We start from the raw sequence: 17,440 nt of genomic DNA on the forward strand, positions 1-17,440 counted from the left end.
AAAAAAAAAATATGTCGCATTCATTTCAAATGTAAAGGACGTTTCAAGTTTACAAAAGTAGTTCAACGACTAGTTACATTACAATGTTTAACGTACAATTGAAACCTATGCGACACAATTTAAAAGCAAGTCAAGGGCTCCAAATATGCATGTACACTCGACATCCAAGCAAGTATCAAAAAGAGTGCGGAAGCATGTATCAAATAGCATTCAGGGACCTGAGAAAACATAGAGAATCTGTCAACGAAAACGTTGGTGAAATCATAGGTTTAGTAAATGAGTATGTAAGTAAAATAAGTTGAACCACAAGTTATAGTATAAGTCGATTTTTCGAATCGTTTGAATTCCATAAGTATTGTTGTTTACCGAGCACCCAATTATCAAAGCTTAACCGTATCATTTACCTCAGCATAAAAGTGTTAGAACATACACCGTACCAGAATATATTTCATTCGCTTAACGGTAGCGAACCGTCCGAATGAGGGTTAGTCAAACCCGTATGGATCCACACAACATAGTCTCGCTTACACCATCTGATGTAATTAATGATAATTGAATTGAGGGTTTTCGTTCAAACTCGTCCGTATCTCTGTATTCGTATTCGTGTTCGATGTATAAAAGTACGAAAGGTATATATACATATGAAATGTATATAAGTAAGTAACGTATATGTTTCTCAGCCCACGATTTAAAAATATAAAAGTTGTTGAAAAAGTGGGACTATGATCTCACCTCGAGTGCACGAGTATAAAAGTACTTCACAAAGTAAACGTGTGCATGAAAGTTGCTTAGCCTTGACCTAAACAAGTAAGTTGTATCAATTTACCGGTTACGACACAAGGTCGGGTGAAATGTGTTCAATTAGTCCTATGGCTCGTTACGACTCGATTATATAGCATGTGAATCAAATTGTCAAGTTTCATGCAAGAATCAAATATAAAATAAGATTAGAGCGATTGCATAAGTGTTTTGTTAAGTTTGACTAAAAGTCAAACTTGGTCAAAGTCAACGAAAAAGTCAATGGGGTCGGGCCGGGTCTCGAACTATTTTCATGAGCTTAGAAATCATATATGAGCATGTTGTCCAAGTTTCATGTTGATCGGGGGTGTGTAGCATAGCAAACATTATTCAAAAATCGACAAAATTGGACAGACCACTTTGGCGTGCCGCGCGGGTATATGGCGCGCCGCGCCATTACCTGTACAGAGAATTCTGGCAGTTTTCACACTCAAGCACGAATCCAACTTCAAATACCCATAAATCCTAAACCGTAAACATCCAAAACAAGTATCTTATATCGTTGGAAAGGTATTTTGACAAGGAATACAACTAACTACTTTTCACAAGCAAATACATCAATTACAATAACCGAAAACTCATCAATTGATCAATAAAGGTTTATTTTCAAAGTTCAAGTTCATCAAATGCATTTTAAGTTTTGGGAATCCAATTCACACATATGATATGCCGTTTTGAAGGTAATGAAACTTGCATTACAACTAAACACTTACTAACAACATTTCATGGTATCCAAAGTATCAAAAGTTCATTTCAAGTTCATCAAACCCTAATCAAGAATCACAAAATCAATAATCTTGTTAACGCAAGGTTTTCATATCATCCAACATACCAAAACGAAACTAACGATGCTAGTAACACTTTTAACACAATGGGTTTAATATCTAACAACATTTAATCAATCAAAATCAAAGATTAAACTAACCCATTTCAAGTGTTCATGCTAGTTACACCTAATAACAAGATCGAGCATACAAATTACATACACGACATCACAATGAGCCATAGACACTAACTAACATCATTTCAAGTCAAAAACACGAATTTAGAGAAATCTAGAGTTTTAGAAATGTTACCCAAACGAGATGAAATTGGTACCAAAATGTAGAGGATGAAGAGAGGATCACGAATATGTAATTTGTTTTGATGTTGGCCTCCTAGATCGAATTTAGATGATGATTGAATGAATTGGGTGTTATGGTTGTTCTTGCAACTAGAGAGAAAAGGAGGAGAAAGGAAGTGGAAGGTGGATGGAAATGAATGGATGAGAATGGTGGGTTGACTAGTTGACCTAGTCAACTAGTTTGCCCACTTGACAGCTTCGGTCCCTCAAGTTTCAAAGCGGGTGCGTGAATTAACCGAACGAATATTTTAAAAACGCTAAAGTAACCGAGAGATGTTAAAATTAAATAACAGAAATATTAAGAACGTTAGTTAACGAAAACTACGAATTTAAATAACGAAAGATATTATAAAAAAAAATAAGATAGTGTTAAAAATAAATTTTAACGGAAAAACGCGGGATGTTACATTACCCACACCTTAAAAGAAATTTCGTCCCAAATTTAGTTGGAAGTAATAGTCGATGTCTCTTACTCGAGACCTTACGTTGTCAATGCTATGAATAAGTGAAGATACGTCCTTGGGCATTCTCATGAACTTTGACATTCGGGATTTCACGTTGTATTAAGGCTTGATTTTACGATCCACAATTTCAACCGGTTTTCCCACGAAGGGGAGTTTGTCATCAATAGTAAGTTTATCTAGAAGGATAGCACGTTCCTGTTACGCAGGATACGTCTCTAAGTTTGTTACACGAAATGTAAGGTAAACGGAAATCTTAATTGAGTCAGGAGACATATACGGTAGGAGGCGGTTCCAATACGCCCCAAGATTTTAGAAGGATCAATATTGCGGATATAGCTTCCCTTGATTTCCCGAACGGATTACACCTTTCCAAGGTGCGGTTTTTCAATATTACACAATTGTTGGCTGGGAATTTGGAAGGTTTATGCCTAACATTGGTATAGTCCTTTTTGGCGACTACGGGCCGTCTAGAGCCCTTCTCGGACATGAACTATCTCAACGGTCATATCTTGAATGATTTCGGATTCGGTGATTTGCTTGCCATATGCTTTGGTCCAACGAATAGGGGTATAACATTTGCGGTCACATAGGGTTTTGGAAGTGCGGCGTTAATACACGAATGGTAACTACCGTAGTGAGAGGAATCAACTAAAAGCGACAATACGAGTTGGTAACCTTTCTTTCCTAGATTTGAATCGTGCGTTTGCTTGTTCCGTCAGTTTGCGGATGATACGTGGTACTCATGTTTAAACGTGTTCCCAAGGCTTCTTGTAACACTAGAAGTGATACGAGTATTTCGATCTGGGATAATTGACAATGGTACACCGTGTTGGAATAGAATTTATTAAGATATGTTCGAACAAGTTAGTTAGGGCTTGAAAGCGTCTGTTGGGACAAGTTTCTTATCGGCTACTAAAAATGTTCGTCTGGGCCCTCCCCCCCTCGTGGTGAATACTAGTAATACATGAAGAGTCTCTTTCTTCGTTGAGGATTTAGATATAAAGGTTTCCTTATACGGAAGTACGAAAGAAAAGATAGGAGTGAAATGAGAACTTAGAACAGGATGAGTTTACGTCTTGAGGTAGCCACATCGCGCATCTAGTGGTCAAATGTTGAGACGGGGTGGGAAACGAGATAGTACACGTAGTTGTATAGTTCGGAGTTGAGTAGTAATACTAGACGGTAACGGTGAAATAACAGAGTTATGTAATGTGGTACGTGATGACGAGAAGGTTGATTGAATCCATAATTAAGTACTCAAATTCTTCGTGTAAAATGACGAATTTCAGTTTACTTGATTTCGAGTCGAGAGAGTATGCCTTTCCGGCGTTCAAGTAGAAATATTTCCATTTTTGGTTCCATCTTGTGCTATACGAATTTAGCTAGCAAGGTTGGTGTGAATAATCACGGTCAAGGTTCGGGAATGGAGAGGTTTAAATTTCTCTTAGTGAGTTAACGAGGTTAAAGATCGTACAATGCGAGAAGAAGTCGGAAATGAAGCTTCGGTAATAACCAGCGAGATCTAAGATTTTACGAATACAAGTCAGAGTTGTGAGGGTTTCCCGATTACGTGTGGCTTCGATTGCGAGATTTTATTGTAATACCCTGACCACTAACAACATGGTCTAGAAATTGGACTTTGTTTAACCAAAGTTCACACTTGGAGATTTTGGTATAGAGTTGCTCTTTCCTCAAGAGTTCAAGCGTAAGACAAAGATGTTGTTCGTTTTCGTCTTTGCTTGAATTGAATAGGTTAAAACATCACCTATGAATATGATGACAGATATGTCTAGATAAGTTTGCATATGCGACCCATAAGGCCCATGAATACGGAGGAAGCCTTTGTTAAACTGAACGACACTATAAGAAATTCATAACTATCGTAACGAATTTTGAAAACCGTTTTGGAGATAACCGGAATGGGGGTCGATTTTGGAATACACACGGAATTCTTGTGATTGATCAAGAGGTCATCGGTACGGGAAAGAGAATATCGGTTCTTAACCAGAAATTATTTAGTTCACGATAATCTATACACATGTAAGGGATCATTTTCTTCTTAACGAATAGGTTTTGAGTTCCCTAGTTCTATAGGTGTCAAGTCAAAATTCAAATTCTCCACCCAAAAAGTTTAACGTAATAGTTTTTCGTCGGTCACTTGAATGGCATAGGTAGTGTCTAGGGGATATGGTGGTGTGCAAAGAGTACGAGTCAAGGCCTTGGTTATAAAACGTCTAACGGTACCCGAATTGAATAAACATGAAATATAAGGGTTGTTGAGAAGAAACGTACCCGTGTCTAGTTGTCATCTCGGGCTTCCTCGGTGTTAATGTTGAAAGCTCGGCCGCGTGTATTGGGGTTTGTCTTCTTCTCCGGGCACGCATTCTTAAAATGACCCGGTTGGCCACATTCAAAACAAACGCCCGTCCGGTGTGCATTGGGCGCCTTTTGGGCAACGGGAGCGACACTCCTGCAATCGTTGGCCGTATGACCACTTCCTTGGCACCGGTGGCAAGTTAACTTACCACATTCACCATAATGACGGTTGCGGCATTTGTTGCAAAATGGTTTGCTACATTCGCCATAATGATGTTTGTGGCACTTGTTGCAAGATGGTAGACTTCCGGCATAGCCTTTCTTGTCGTTGGAGGTGAAAGGCTTCTTGGCGGGGTTGTTGTTGTAGTTGCTCAATTCGGGGGCTTCCCATTTTCTTTTGTTGCCACCCGACTTATCCTCGGCTTTATATGCCGACACCTCAATTTCGTCCACCGTTTCGATCAATTGGCGGGCCATATTTAAAGCCTCTTGGTGATTAGCGGGTTTGGATGACATTACTCCTTGTTTGATGCTCTTAGGAAGACCATCCATGTAAAGCTCAACCCTTAGAGACTCGGTACTCACGAGATTTGGGCACATCAAGGCTAGCTCAGAAAATCGTTGATTATAGGCCTTTAGGTCACTCCCGACCGCTTTTAAAGTTCTTAGCTCGTGTTCAATCTTGCGGGTCTCTTTGCGCGGGAAGTATTCGGTGATCATCTTTCCTCTTAAGTCGACCCAAGAGAGAGCGTGGGCTTCGTGGATACCCACCAATTGTACATACGTATTCCACCATGTGAGAGCAATACCGGCGAAGGTGTGAGTGGAAAATCTGACCTTGTCTTGGTCCCGACAACCGCTTATGCTAAAGACGGCTTCCGTTTGCTCAAACCATCGGGTGAGCACTACCGGTCCCCCGGTTCCATCAAAAGTGTGAGGTTTGCACCCCATTAAGTTCTTATAGGAGCACCCTTCATTTGAATTACCGGCTCCATTGTTGTTGTAGTTGTGATTGTTGTTATTGTTATTGTTGTTGGAAGAGTGACCGGCCATGGCCGCATCCACGGCGGTGGCTATCATTCGTTGTAGAGCTTGTTCGGGAGTTTCGGGAGGAGCGCGTCGACGAGCCATTGTTCCTTCAAGACACAAGAATATCGTTGGTTAGTATTCTCAATAATACCAACCGTGATATGGAATAAGGATAAAGAGAAAATTTCCTTAACCCGCCTTAAATTCTTTATGTCATAATGTCGGAACGTCCATGTGAACCACCGTAATATAATCCCGGAAATTATATTACCCTGATTCACATGTGCATTTAACATTACTTCATAAAGTCAAGGTGGCGTGTCAATCAAATTTAACGACGTGATATCAAGATCGAATAAGAGTTAGATATGATAGGAGAGTTCGAGTATAATGCACAAATAGTCAAGTAGTTCCTACTTCAGTCTATATGCCGGTTGTAGTCTAGATTCACTAATGTACCCTATGACTCGGGGTCGACACCAATGAACTCTAAATCCCTACAACCAACGCTCTGATACCATCTGTAGCGACCCGACAAAATCGTCATTAACGGCGCCGTCTACTTAGGTCCCGTTACGTGGTCATAAGTCCTTAAGATGACGTTTGACCAAAAAAAAAAAATATATGTCGCATTCATTTCAAATGTAAAGGACGTTTCAAGTTTACAAAAGTAGTTCAACGACTAGTTACATTACAATGTTTAACGTACAATTGAAACCTATGCGACACAATTTAAAAGCAAGTCAAGGGCTCCAAATATGCATGTACACTCGACATCCAAGCAAGTATCAAAAAGAGTGCGGAAGCATGTATCAAATAGCATTCAGGGACCTGAGAAAACATAGAGAATCTGTCAACGAAAACGTTGGTGAAATCATAGGTTTAGTAAATGAGTATGTAAGTAAAATAAGTTGAACCACAAGTTATAGTATAAGTCGATTTTCCGAATCGTTTGAATTCCATAAGTATTGTTGTTTACCGAGCACCCAATTATCAAAGCTTAACCGTATCATTTACCTCAGCATAAAAGTGTTAGAACATACACCGTACCAGAATATATTTCATTCGCTTAACGGTAGCGAACCGTCCGAATGAGGGTTAGTCAAACCCGTATGGATCCACACAACATAGTCTCGCTTACACCATCTGATGTAATTAATGATAATTGAATTGAGGGTTTTCGTTCAAACTCGTCCGTATCTCTGTATTCGTATTCGTGTTCGATGTATAAAAGTACGAAAGGTATATATACATATGAAATGTATATAAGTAAGTAACGTATATGTTTCTCAGCCCACGATTTAAAAATATAAAAGTTGTTGAAAAAGTGAGACTATGATCTCACCTCGAGTGCACGAGTATAAAAGTACTTCACAAAGTAAACGTGTGCATGAAAGTTGCTTAGCCTTGACCTAAACAAGTAAGTTGTATCAATTTACCGGTTACGACACAAGGTCGGGTGAAATGTGTTCAATTAGTCATATGGCTCGTTACGACTCGATTATATAGCATGTGAATCAAATTGTCAAGTTTCATGCAAGAATCAAATATAAAATAAGATTAGAGCGATTGCATAAGTGTTTTGTTAAGTTTGACTAAAAGTCAAACTTGGTCAAAGTCAACGAAAAAGTCAATGGGGTCGGGTCGGGTCTCGAACTATTTTCATGAGCTTAGAAATCATATATGAGCATGTTGTCCAAGTTTCATGTTGATCGGGGGTGTGTAGCATAGCAAACATTATTCAAAAATCGACAAAATTGGACAGACCACTTTAGCGCGCCGCGCGGGTATATGGCGCGCCGCGCCATTACCTGTACAGAGAATTCTGGCAGTTTTCACACTCAAGCACGAATCCAACTTCAAATACCCATAAATCCTAAACCGTAAACATCCAAAACAAGTATCTTATATCGTTGGAAAGGTATTTTGACAAGGAATACAACTAACTACTTTTCACCAAGCAAATACATCAATTACAATAACCGAAAACTCGTCAATTGATCAATAAAGGTTTATTTTCAAAGTTCAAGTTCATCAAATGCATTTTAAGTTTCGGGAATCCAATTCACACATATGATATGCCGTTTTGAAGGTAATGAAACGTGCATTACAACTAAACACTTACTAATAACATTTCATGGTATCCAAAGTATCAAAAGTTCATTTCAAGTTCATCAAACCCTAATCAAGAATCACAAAATCAATAATCATGTTAACGCAAGGTTTTCATATCATCCAAAATACCAAAACAAAACTAACGATGCTAGTAACACTTTTAACACAATGGGTTTAACATCTAACAACATTTAATCAATCAAAATCAAAGATTAAACTAACCCATTTCAAGTGTTCATGCTAGTTACACCAAATAACAAGATCGAGCATACAAATTACATACACGACATCACAATGAGCCATAGACACTAACTAACATCATTTCAAGTCAAAAACACGAATTTAGAGAAATCTAGAGTTTTAGAAATGTTACCCAAACGAGATGAAATTGGTACCAAAATGTAGAGGATGAAGAGAGGATCACGAATATGTAATTTGTTTTGATGTTGGCCTCCTAGATCGAATTTAGATGATGATTGAATGAATTGGGTGTTATGGTTGTTCTTGCAACTAGAGAGAAAAGGAGGAGAAAGGAGGTGGAAGGTGGATGGAAATGAATGGATGAGAATGGTGGGTTGACTAGTTGACCTAGTCAACTAGTTTGCCCACTTGACAGCTTCGGTCCCTCAAGTTTCAAAGCGGGTGCGTGAATTAACCGAACGAATATTTTAAAAACGCTAAAGTAACCGAGAGATGTTAAAATTAAATAACAGAAATATTAAGAACGTTAGTTAACGAAAACTACGAATTTAAATAACGAAAGATATTATAAAAAAAATAAGATAGTGTTAAAAATAAATTTTAACGGAAAAATGCGGGATGTTACAGTCGTTACATTACCCACCTGTTAAAGAAAATTTCGTCCCGAAATTTAAGCTGAGGTAGATGGAGGAGTCGGGAAAAGGTGAGGATACTTTCGCATCATTTGATCCTCTCGCTCCCAAGTAAACTCGGGTCCTCGTTTGGCATTCCATCGTACTCGTACAATTGAAATCTTGTTGCGTTTCAAAGTTTTGATCTCACGATCCATAATCTCAACTGGTTCTTCCACAAAGTGGAGTTTGTCATCAATTGTAAGTTCCTCAAGTGGTATGATAAGTTCAGGTGTAGCAAGACACTTCTTCAAGTTTGACACGTGGAAGGTAGGATGAACTGAGCTCAATTGTGTCGGAAGGTCTAGACGGTAAGCAACGGGTCCAACACGTTCCAAGATCTCAAAAGGACCAATGTATCGTGGGTTTAACTTTCCACGTTTTCCAAAATGGATCACACTTTTCCAAGGTGCAACCTTCAATATTACACGATCACCAACGTTGAATTCAAAGTCTTTACGTTTAAGATCGGCATAACTCTTTTGACGATCACGGGCAGTCTTAAGTCTAGCTTGAATCTGAGCAATCTTCTCCGTGGTTTCGTGGACTACCTCGGGTCCGGTGATTTGCTTTTCGCCTACTTCGGCCCAACAAATAGGAGATCGGAACTTACGGCCATACAATGCTTCAAAAGGTGCAGCATTAATGCTCGAGTGATAACTGTTGTTGTAAGAAAATTCGGCGAGTGGCAAATGCCTTTCCCAGGCCTTTCCGAAATCAATGACACATGCACGCAACATGTCTTCCAATGTCTGAATTGTTCGTTCACTTTGCCCGTCAGTCTGTGGGTGATATGCTGTACTCATGTCGAGACGGGTTCCCATGGCTTCTTGTAAAGAACGCCAAAATCTAGAAGCAAAACGGGGATCACGATCGGAGATGATCGATAAAGGTACACCATGACGAGATACAACCTCCTTGATGTATAGATGAGCAAGTCTTTCCATTGTATCGGTTTCCTTCATCGCTAGGAAGTGTGCAGATTTAGTAAGGCGGTCAACAATAACCCAGATGGTATCGTATCCGCCCACCGTCTTTGGTAGCTTAGTAATGAAATCCATTGTGATCCTTTCCCACTTCCATTGTGGGATTTCCGGTTGTTGAAGTAAACCAGAAGGTCTCTGATGCTCGGCTTTAACCTTTGAGCAAGTCAAACACTTACCAACATAAGCCGCAACGTCCTTCTTAAGATTCGGCCACCAATACTGTTCTTTAAGGTCGTGGTACATTTTGCCCGCTCCAGGATGAATCGAATATCTTGATTTGTGTGCTTCATCAAGTATAAGGTTCCGTAGATCTCCATAATAAGGTACCCAAATTCTTCCGGCATAACATCGGAGTCCAGACTCCCTAACCTCGAATCGAGAGACAAGTATGTTCAAATGTTCATGAAATATGTTCTCCTCCTTGAGAGCCTCATCTTGGGCTACTCTGATCTGGCTGTTGAGGTTCGAATGGATGGTGATGTTCAGAGCCCTAACACGAAGAGGTGCCGTCCTCTCCTTTCGGCTTAAAGCGTCAGCTACAACATTGGCCTTTCCAGGGTGATAACGGAGTTCACAATCGTAGCCGTTGAGCGTCTCGATCCATCGATGCTGTCTCATATTTAGTTGCTTCTGATCGAAGATGTGTTGGAGACTCTTGTGATCGGTGAAGATAGTGCTCTTAGTTCCATACAAATAGTGTCTCCACAATTTAAGCGCAAAGGCAACGGCTCCAAGTTCAAGATCATGTGTAGTGTAGTTCCGATCGTGAATCTTCAATTGGCGGGAGGCATAGGCAATAACCTTTGATCGTTGCATCAGTACACAACCAAAACCACTCTTCGATGCATCACAATAAACAACAAAGTCATCACTGCCATCAGGAAGTGATAGGATAGGTGCGGTGGTCAACTTCTTCTTCAAAGTTTGGAATGCTGATTCGTGTGCGGGTTCCCAAATGAACTTCTTGCCCTTGTGAGTCAGTGCGGTCAAAGGACGTGCAATCAGAGAAAATCCTTCGATGAATCTTCGGTAATAACCGGCGAGGCCTAGGAATTGGCGAATATGCGTCGGAGTAGTGGGGGTCTCCCACTTACTGATGGCTTCAATCTTGGCGGGATCAACTTTGATACCCTGGTCGCTCACAACATGACCCAAAAACTGTACTTCCTTCAACCAAAATTCGCACTTGGAGAATTTGGCGTAAAGTCGCTCTTGTCTTAAGAGTTCAAGCACTAATCGGAGGTGTTGCTCATGTTCTTCTTCGCTCTTAGAGTAGATGAGGATATCATCTATGAAGACCATAACAAACTTGTCCAAGTAAGGCTTGCAGACACGATTCATGAGATCCATGAACACGGCAGGTGCATTTGTCAAACCGAATGGCATCACGAGGAACTCATAATGACCATAACGGGTTCTGAATGTAGTCTTCATCACGTCACTTTCCTTCACCCTCAACTGGTGATAGCCGGATCGCAAATCGATCTTTGAATAAACGCTCGATCCTTGTAGTTGATCAAAAAGATCGTCAATTCGTGGAAGAGGATACCGATTCTTGATTGTCAATTTGTTGAGTTCACGGTAGTCGATACACATACGGAAAGATCCATCCTTCTTCTTTACAAACAACACAGGTGCGCCCCAAGGCGAGAAGCTTGGTTGAATAAATCCTCGATCAAGTAGTTCTTGTAGTTGACTCTGTAATTCTTGCATCTCGGAAGGTACGAGTCTATAAGGTGCGCGAGCTACAGGTGCAGCTCCTGGCACTAAGTCGATCTGAAATTCTACTGCTCTCTGCGGCGGCAATCCAGGCAATTCCTTTGGGAAGACATCAGAAAATTCATTCACAATTCGAACATCGTTCACGTTCTTTACCTCAGTTTCTACCGCTTTCACATGTGCTAGGACAGCAAAACGTACCTTCTTCATAATTTTTTGCGCTTTCACGCAACTAATGAGGTTCAACTTCGAGGTACATCTCTCTCCATAGATAACCAGTGGTTCGCCATCTCCTTGTGGTATGCGAAGTGCTTTATCTCCACAGATAATATCGGCCTTTATCTTGCTCAGCCAATCCATACCGACGATCACGTCAAAACTTCCCAGTTTGATAGGTATCAAGTCAATTTCGAAATCTGCACCAGCTATGTTGATAATAGCTCCTCGACTAATATGGTCAACTTTCTCAAGTTTACCGTTGGTGACCTCGACAAGCATACTTTCTTTTAACGGAACTAATGACCAATTAATCTTATCGCAAAAATGTCTACATACATAACTTCTATCTGCACCAGTATCAAACAAGACAGTAGCTAAAATATTGTTGATTGTGAATATACCTGTCACCAAGTCGGGGTTATCGCGTGCATCCCTTGCATTAACATTAAAAGCTCTACCACGGGGTGGCCCGCCATCTTTTTGCTTGTTGGGGCATGCATTCCTGAAATGGCCCGTCTGCCCACATTCGTAGCACTTCTTTGGCCCATTGGTGTTCAGCTTCCCATTCAAAGTGGTGACCTTGCAGTCTTTCCCGATATGCCCAGCCCGTTGACACTTCTCACAGACCAACATTGCAATATCCAGTATGGTATTTGTAACACCACTTGCATTGTGGTAAGGTTCCTTTGTAGTTCGGGTTGGTATTGGTGTTGTTGTTGGGATTAGGGTTTCCACCGTTGTTGTGCCTCTTGGCGGGGGTCTGATCGTAGTTTCTCCTCCTGTTATTGTTGTTGTTGTTGTTGTTGTTGTTGTTGTTGTTGTTGTGGTTGTTGCCCCATTTCCTCTTTTCACTACTACCGGCTTCAAACTTAGTCTTCTCCGGCTCATCAATGAGAATCTGATTCATGAGAGTATGCTCCATGCGCATTGCTTCGGGAACATTCGGTGGTTTGGATGAGGTGACATTACCCTTGATGGACTTAGGAAGTTTCGAGAAGTATTTCTCCATGCGCTTGAATTCGGGGGTGACCATGGTCGGACACATCAGTGCTAACTCCAATAACCTACGATTGTAACTGTTAAGGTCGTTCCCTACGGCCTTCAACTGCATGAATTCAATTTCTATCTTCTGAATTTCGGTTCTCGGACAATACTCATCAATCATAACCGCCTTGAATTCCTCCCATGGCGTAGCATACGCCTCATCGATACCTTTCGCTTGAGCTAACATGTTCCACCACGTTAGCGCGCCGTCAGATAGCGTGCAAGATGCAAACTTGGTCTTATTGTCCTCCGAACAGTTGCTAACTCGGAATACTGATTCAAGTTTCTCGAACCATCTGGTGAGACCAACTGGTCCCTCGGTGCCGCTGAAGTTATGCGGTTTGCAGCTCTGGAATTCCTTGTATGTACACCCATTTCGAACGGGTGGAATAACCGGTGGTGGTGGCGGTGAAGCTTCGAGATTTCTTTCTGCTAGGGCTGCAGCGACCCGTTCGTTGATCATGTCCTCAATCTGGGCGGCGGTAGGTGTGGATCTTCCGTTAGCCATGGTATTCTAAACAAAATTTTTGACTCAAGTCAAAATCCAGTATGCAAGTAGTAATAATACAGTATATAGTGACCAATATGGAATTAAAACATCACATGTTATTAAATAATGCATATAGGTACAAATACCACAGAATCATCGTACAACAATGTAAATAGAACATCGTGCAAGAATTAAATAACGCAAAGTTCCATTCATTAATAATAATAAGTTTCATACATCTGAATAAGTTCGTACAATACATATGAAATACATGAAACTATATCTAGATTACATCATGAAATCTAAATACAAGGTCCTACGGTGAAGGCGGGTGAACTGCTCCTCGAGCCAACTGCTCCTCGAGCTCAGTGACTCGAGCTCGGAGAGTCTCAATCTCCCTCATCAGTTCCTCGTTAGAGGGAGCTGGTGGGGCAGGCGGTGCAGGTGGGGCGGGTGGTGCGGGTGGTGCTGATGTAGATGGTCCGGCTCTGGATGTAGATGGTACGTCCCTAGATGTAAGTGGTCCGTATCTAAATCTAGGCGGTACGGTTCCAGGAATAGTCAATACGTAACGAGGAACCTTACGTATCTGTGGGTCAGCAGGGTATGACACAACTCGTTTACGAGCAGTAACCCTACGACGATGGCCAAATGCGTCAGTAAAAGCACGACCTCCATTCACCCCTGGAATGACGGTGCCGTCGAAACGGTACCGCTTCTTCGGCGGGGTGGAGGGTGGCTGAATAGGTATATCAGCAGGATCCTCATCATTGCTGGAGTTGTCTGATGATGAAGAATCGGCGGATGATGAGTCATCCGAATCGTGTGGTGGTGACACTGATGGCTGAGCTGGTAATCCGAAGCGTCCGAAGGCGGCCAACATCTGTCTGTGTCTGCCTGGCGGAATCACGACTAAACGTCCGTCGGGAGTGCGTCAGCAAGGCGTGTGCATGTGGTTACGAAACGGCCCTTCCCCGAACTCCGCGGGGATCTCAATACCACCAATGCGGGGCTGTGACCTCGAGGGTCCGGGAGCAGACATTGGGGCAGGTGCACTAGTACCAGCTCCGGAAGTAGAAGCGCCGGGATCACTAGTGGGTGTCGGGGCCGGTGTATCGGCAGTAGCAGTAGCAGGTGTAGCAGTAGGTAGGGCGACGGGGTCTGAGTCTGTACTGCCCGAAATGCCAGCAGGTGGAACATCCGACATCTGAACAAGGAAAAATAAATTTTCCATGTCAGTAAGTCATAAGCAAGCACGTATTAGGCCAACAGTTTAAATCATGTATAACAATAAGTAGCATGGCAATAATAACGAATCGTACAGAAGTAGCATGCAATCGAAAGCAAGTAATATCATGCAGTAGTGAAATCATGTAGTGGCATACGGCATATAGCAGTAAAAGTAAGCAGCAGCATGCAGTAAGTTCAGCGGAAACACGTAAACTAGCAAGTTATTAGTCCTATTAGTGAATCCTACTTGGGTCGGTCTTAGACTCACTAATGCAACTTAATTCACTACAACCAACGCTCTGATACCAAATGTGATGCCCCGTACAAAACCATCGTGTACGAATCATCAACAACAGGATCATTACAAGGTTAAGTACTATATGCTACAATAAAAGAAGTTGCATTCACGATAAAAAGGTGACGTCATAACCGACATCAAATGTTTTACAATCCAAAAGCACGCTTCACTAAGTAGAAGCAAATAATAAGTGTATGTGACCACAATGGTCGTTACAAGTCATAGTTCAAAAGTACTAAAGTTTGAATGCAAGGTAAAGTAGTTCATGCGATGACAACTCTAAGCAGCGGGTGTCTACATCACGACTAGTACACAGCGGAAGCTAACCTCAAGCACCTGAGAAAAACATGCTTAAAAACATCAACACAAAGTGTCATAACCCGTCCTTAACCATAAGAACGAATTAGATAACGTATGATTTCATTGCGAGGTATTGACCTCTATATGCGACATTTTTAAAAGAACAACTGCATTTATTTTACATTACAAACCATAACTCTTATTTTAATACAAGCTTTAGACAATAAAAAGATGATTATCGTTTATCGATAATCTTAGACTTACAAACTTTACATGTGATGATAACAATACGATTTCTAGCATATTTTACATTACAAATCCTCCGATATGCAGTTTTATTTTTGACACAAATATGCATACTCAAGATCTTGTTTAAATTCAACATGTTGCAGCGGAAGCTTCTAATTATCACCTGAGAATGAACATGCTTAAAACGTCAACATAAAGTTGGTGAGATATAGGTTTAATGCCGGCAGCAATATATATATAGACCACAAGATTTCATATATAAACATTTTAATAAAAATATTCTAAGTGGTTGAGCACTTGGTAACCATACTTAACATTTAATCACGTCGCATATTCCCTTTATTATGAAATCTTACTACACCGTACCAAGTGTAGTCACGAAACGAAGTACTGTGCAACCGTTGAATACTGGTCGTCCAGTCCGGTTGGGGTTGTCAGGCCCGATAGATCTATCAACAGGATTCGCGTTTACAATACCGCTGTAAATAATAGTTACCAAGCTACAGGGAAGTATGCCAGTGGTACAACTCAACGTAGAATATATTTTCCAGTTACTTGTGTCCATAACGTAAAACATAAAATACATGTATTCTCATCCCGAAATAGTTAGAGTTTAAAAGTGGGACTATATACTCACTTTTGCCTTGAAGATATATATATTTTGACTTGGTCTCCGGTTGATATCACGAACCTATCCATATATAATATATCAATATATTTTCGTTTTAAACAATCGTCACGTATATATACTTACAATACTTTTAATGTCTTCTTAGTCCGTAGTTAGCAATTCAATTTTAATGGTTCATATTTAGGTGTTTAATAAATAAATAAAACCCCCATCGAAATAAATGAAACCCCATCGTATTCGTATTGGTCGGGATTAATCTTGACCCACGGTACCGGTGTTGTCAAATGACGTGTTGCGTACATAAAGTACCGGTGTTGTCAAATAACGTGTTGCGTACGTGCATGAGGTCTTATGATTAATCTTCTCGTGTTGTTTACGGGTGATCCCGAAATATATAAAATTAAATTATGAATACATATATATAAAATATCATGTTATTTTAGAAAGATGTGATTTATTTAATTTTTCTCCAATTATTTTCGTGGCTAAACTAGTTTTGGATATCCGATCTCGTTTTGGTCATAGTTTCTTCGTTACAACTCCGTTTTCGTTGGTTCAACTTGCCACTTCCTTGGATCGAGTCCTTCTTTAAGAATATGAACTGTAAATACCTTAGTTTGTATTCAAAATCACAGGTAATAGGTCAAACTTTGGTGAAACTTATGAAGTTAATCATTTTCCCTTATGTAAACAACATTAAATGATTATTTTTCTAAAAATACTTATACTTTGAGTTAAATCATGAAATTTTTATGTGTTATCATATTCATAGTAAATATCATTTTTCCAGAAAATAAACCTCCAATTCAAGGTTCAAAATAGTTTTTAATTATCCAACCCAAAACAGCCCCCGGTTGTACTCCGACGACGTAAATTCAGTTTTTAAGGTGTTCTTTGAAAAACCAAGTTTTACCTTGTTAAGTTAGCATATCCTTATGATATATTACAGGTCTTGAAGTATTTTAAAAGTTAAGTTAGAAGGATCTGTTTAGTTTGCAAACAAGTTTGAAAACATTCAAACTATGTTCTTGTTGTTAAAATTTTATACCATAAAATAAGATAGCTATATATATATGAATCGAATAAGGTTATGAACAAAGTTACTACCTCAAGTTACTTGGACAAGGTTGCTGTAAAAGAAAAGTAAAAACCTAGAACCAAAAGAGTGATGGAGTTGAATGAAAGATTGGAAGTAAACTTGTGTTCTTGGAAGGATTCTTGAAGTGTTTTTGTAAGAGTTTTCTTATGATGATTAAGGCTTGTTTCTATGGCTAGATCTTCATGGTTTCTTGCTGAATTGATGAGGGTTTCTTATGGCTTTCAAGTAGGTGTGTTAGAGAGTAATTTGGAAGTGTTAATGGTGAACTAGAATTGATATGGGGAAGGCCATATAAAACGTGAATGGGGGGGGGGACATGGACAAGTTTTCCTTTTGTTATTTTGTATGACTTTCAATGCTAGCATCCAATTTCTAATTACCTTATACATAAGGCATGAACAAGGGCTGGTTGGTGGTGATTTGATGTGTATATACCAATAGTAAATACGTATAGAAGC

Source organism: Rutidosis leptorrhynchoides, chromosome 6 (genome assembly GCF_046630445.1).
Source record: "Rutidosis leptorrhynchoides isolate AG116_Rl617_1_P2 chromosome 6, CSIRO_AGI_Rlap_v1, whole genome shotgun sequence".
NCBI lineage: Eukaryota > Viridiplantae > Streptophyta > Magnoliopsida > Asterales > Asteraceae > Rutidosis > Rutidosis leptorrhynchoides.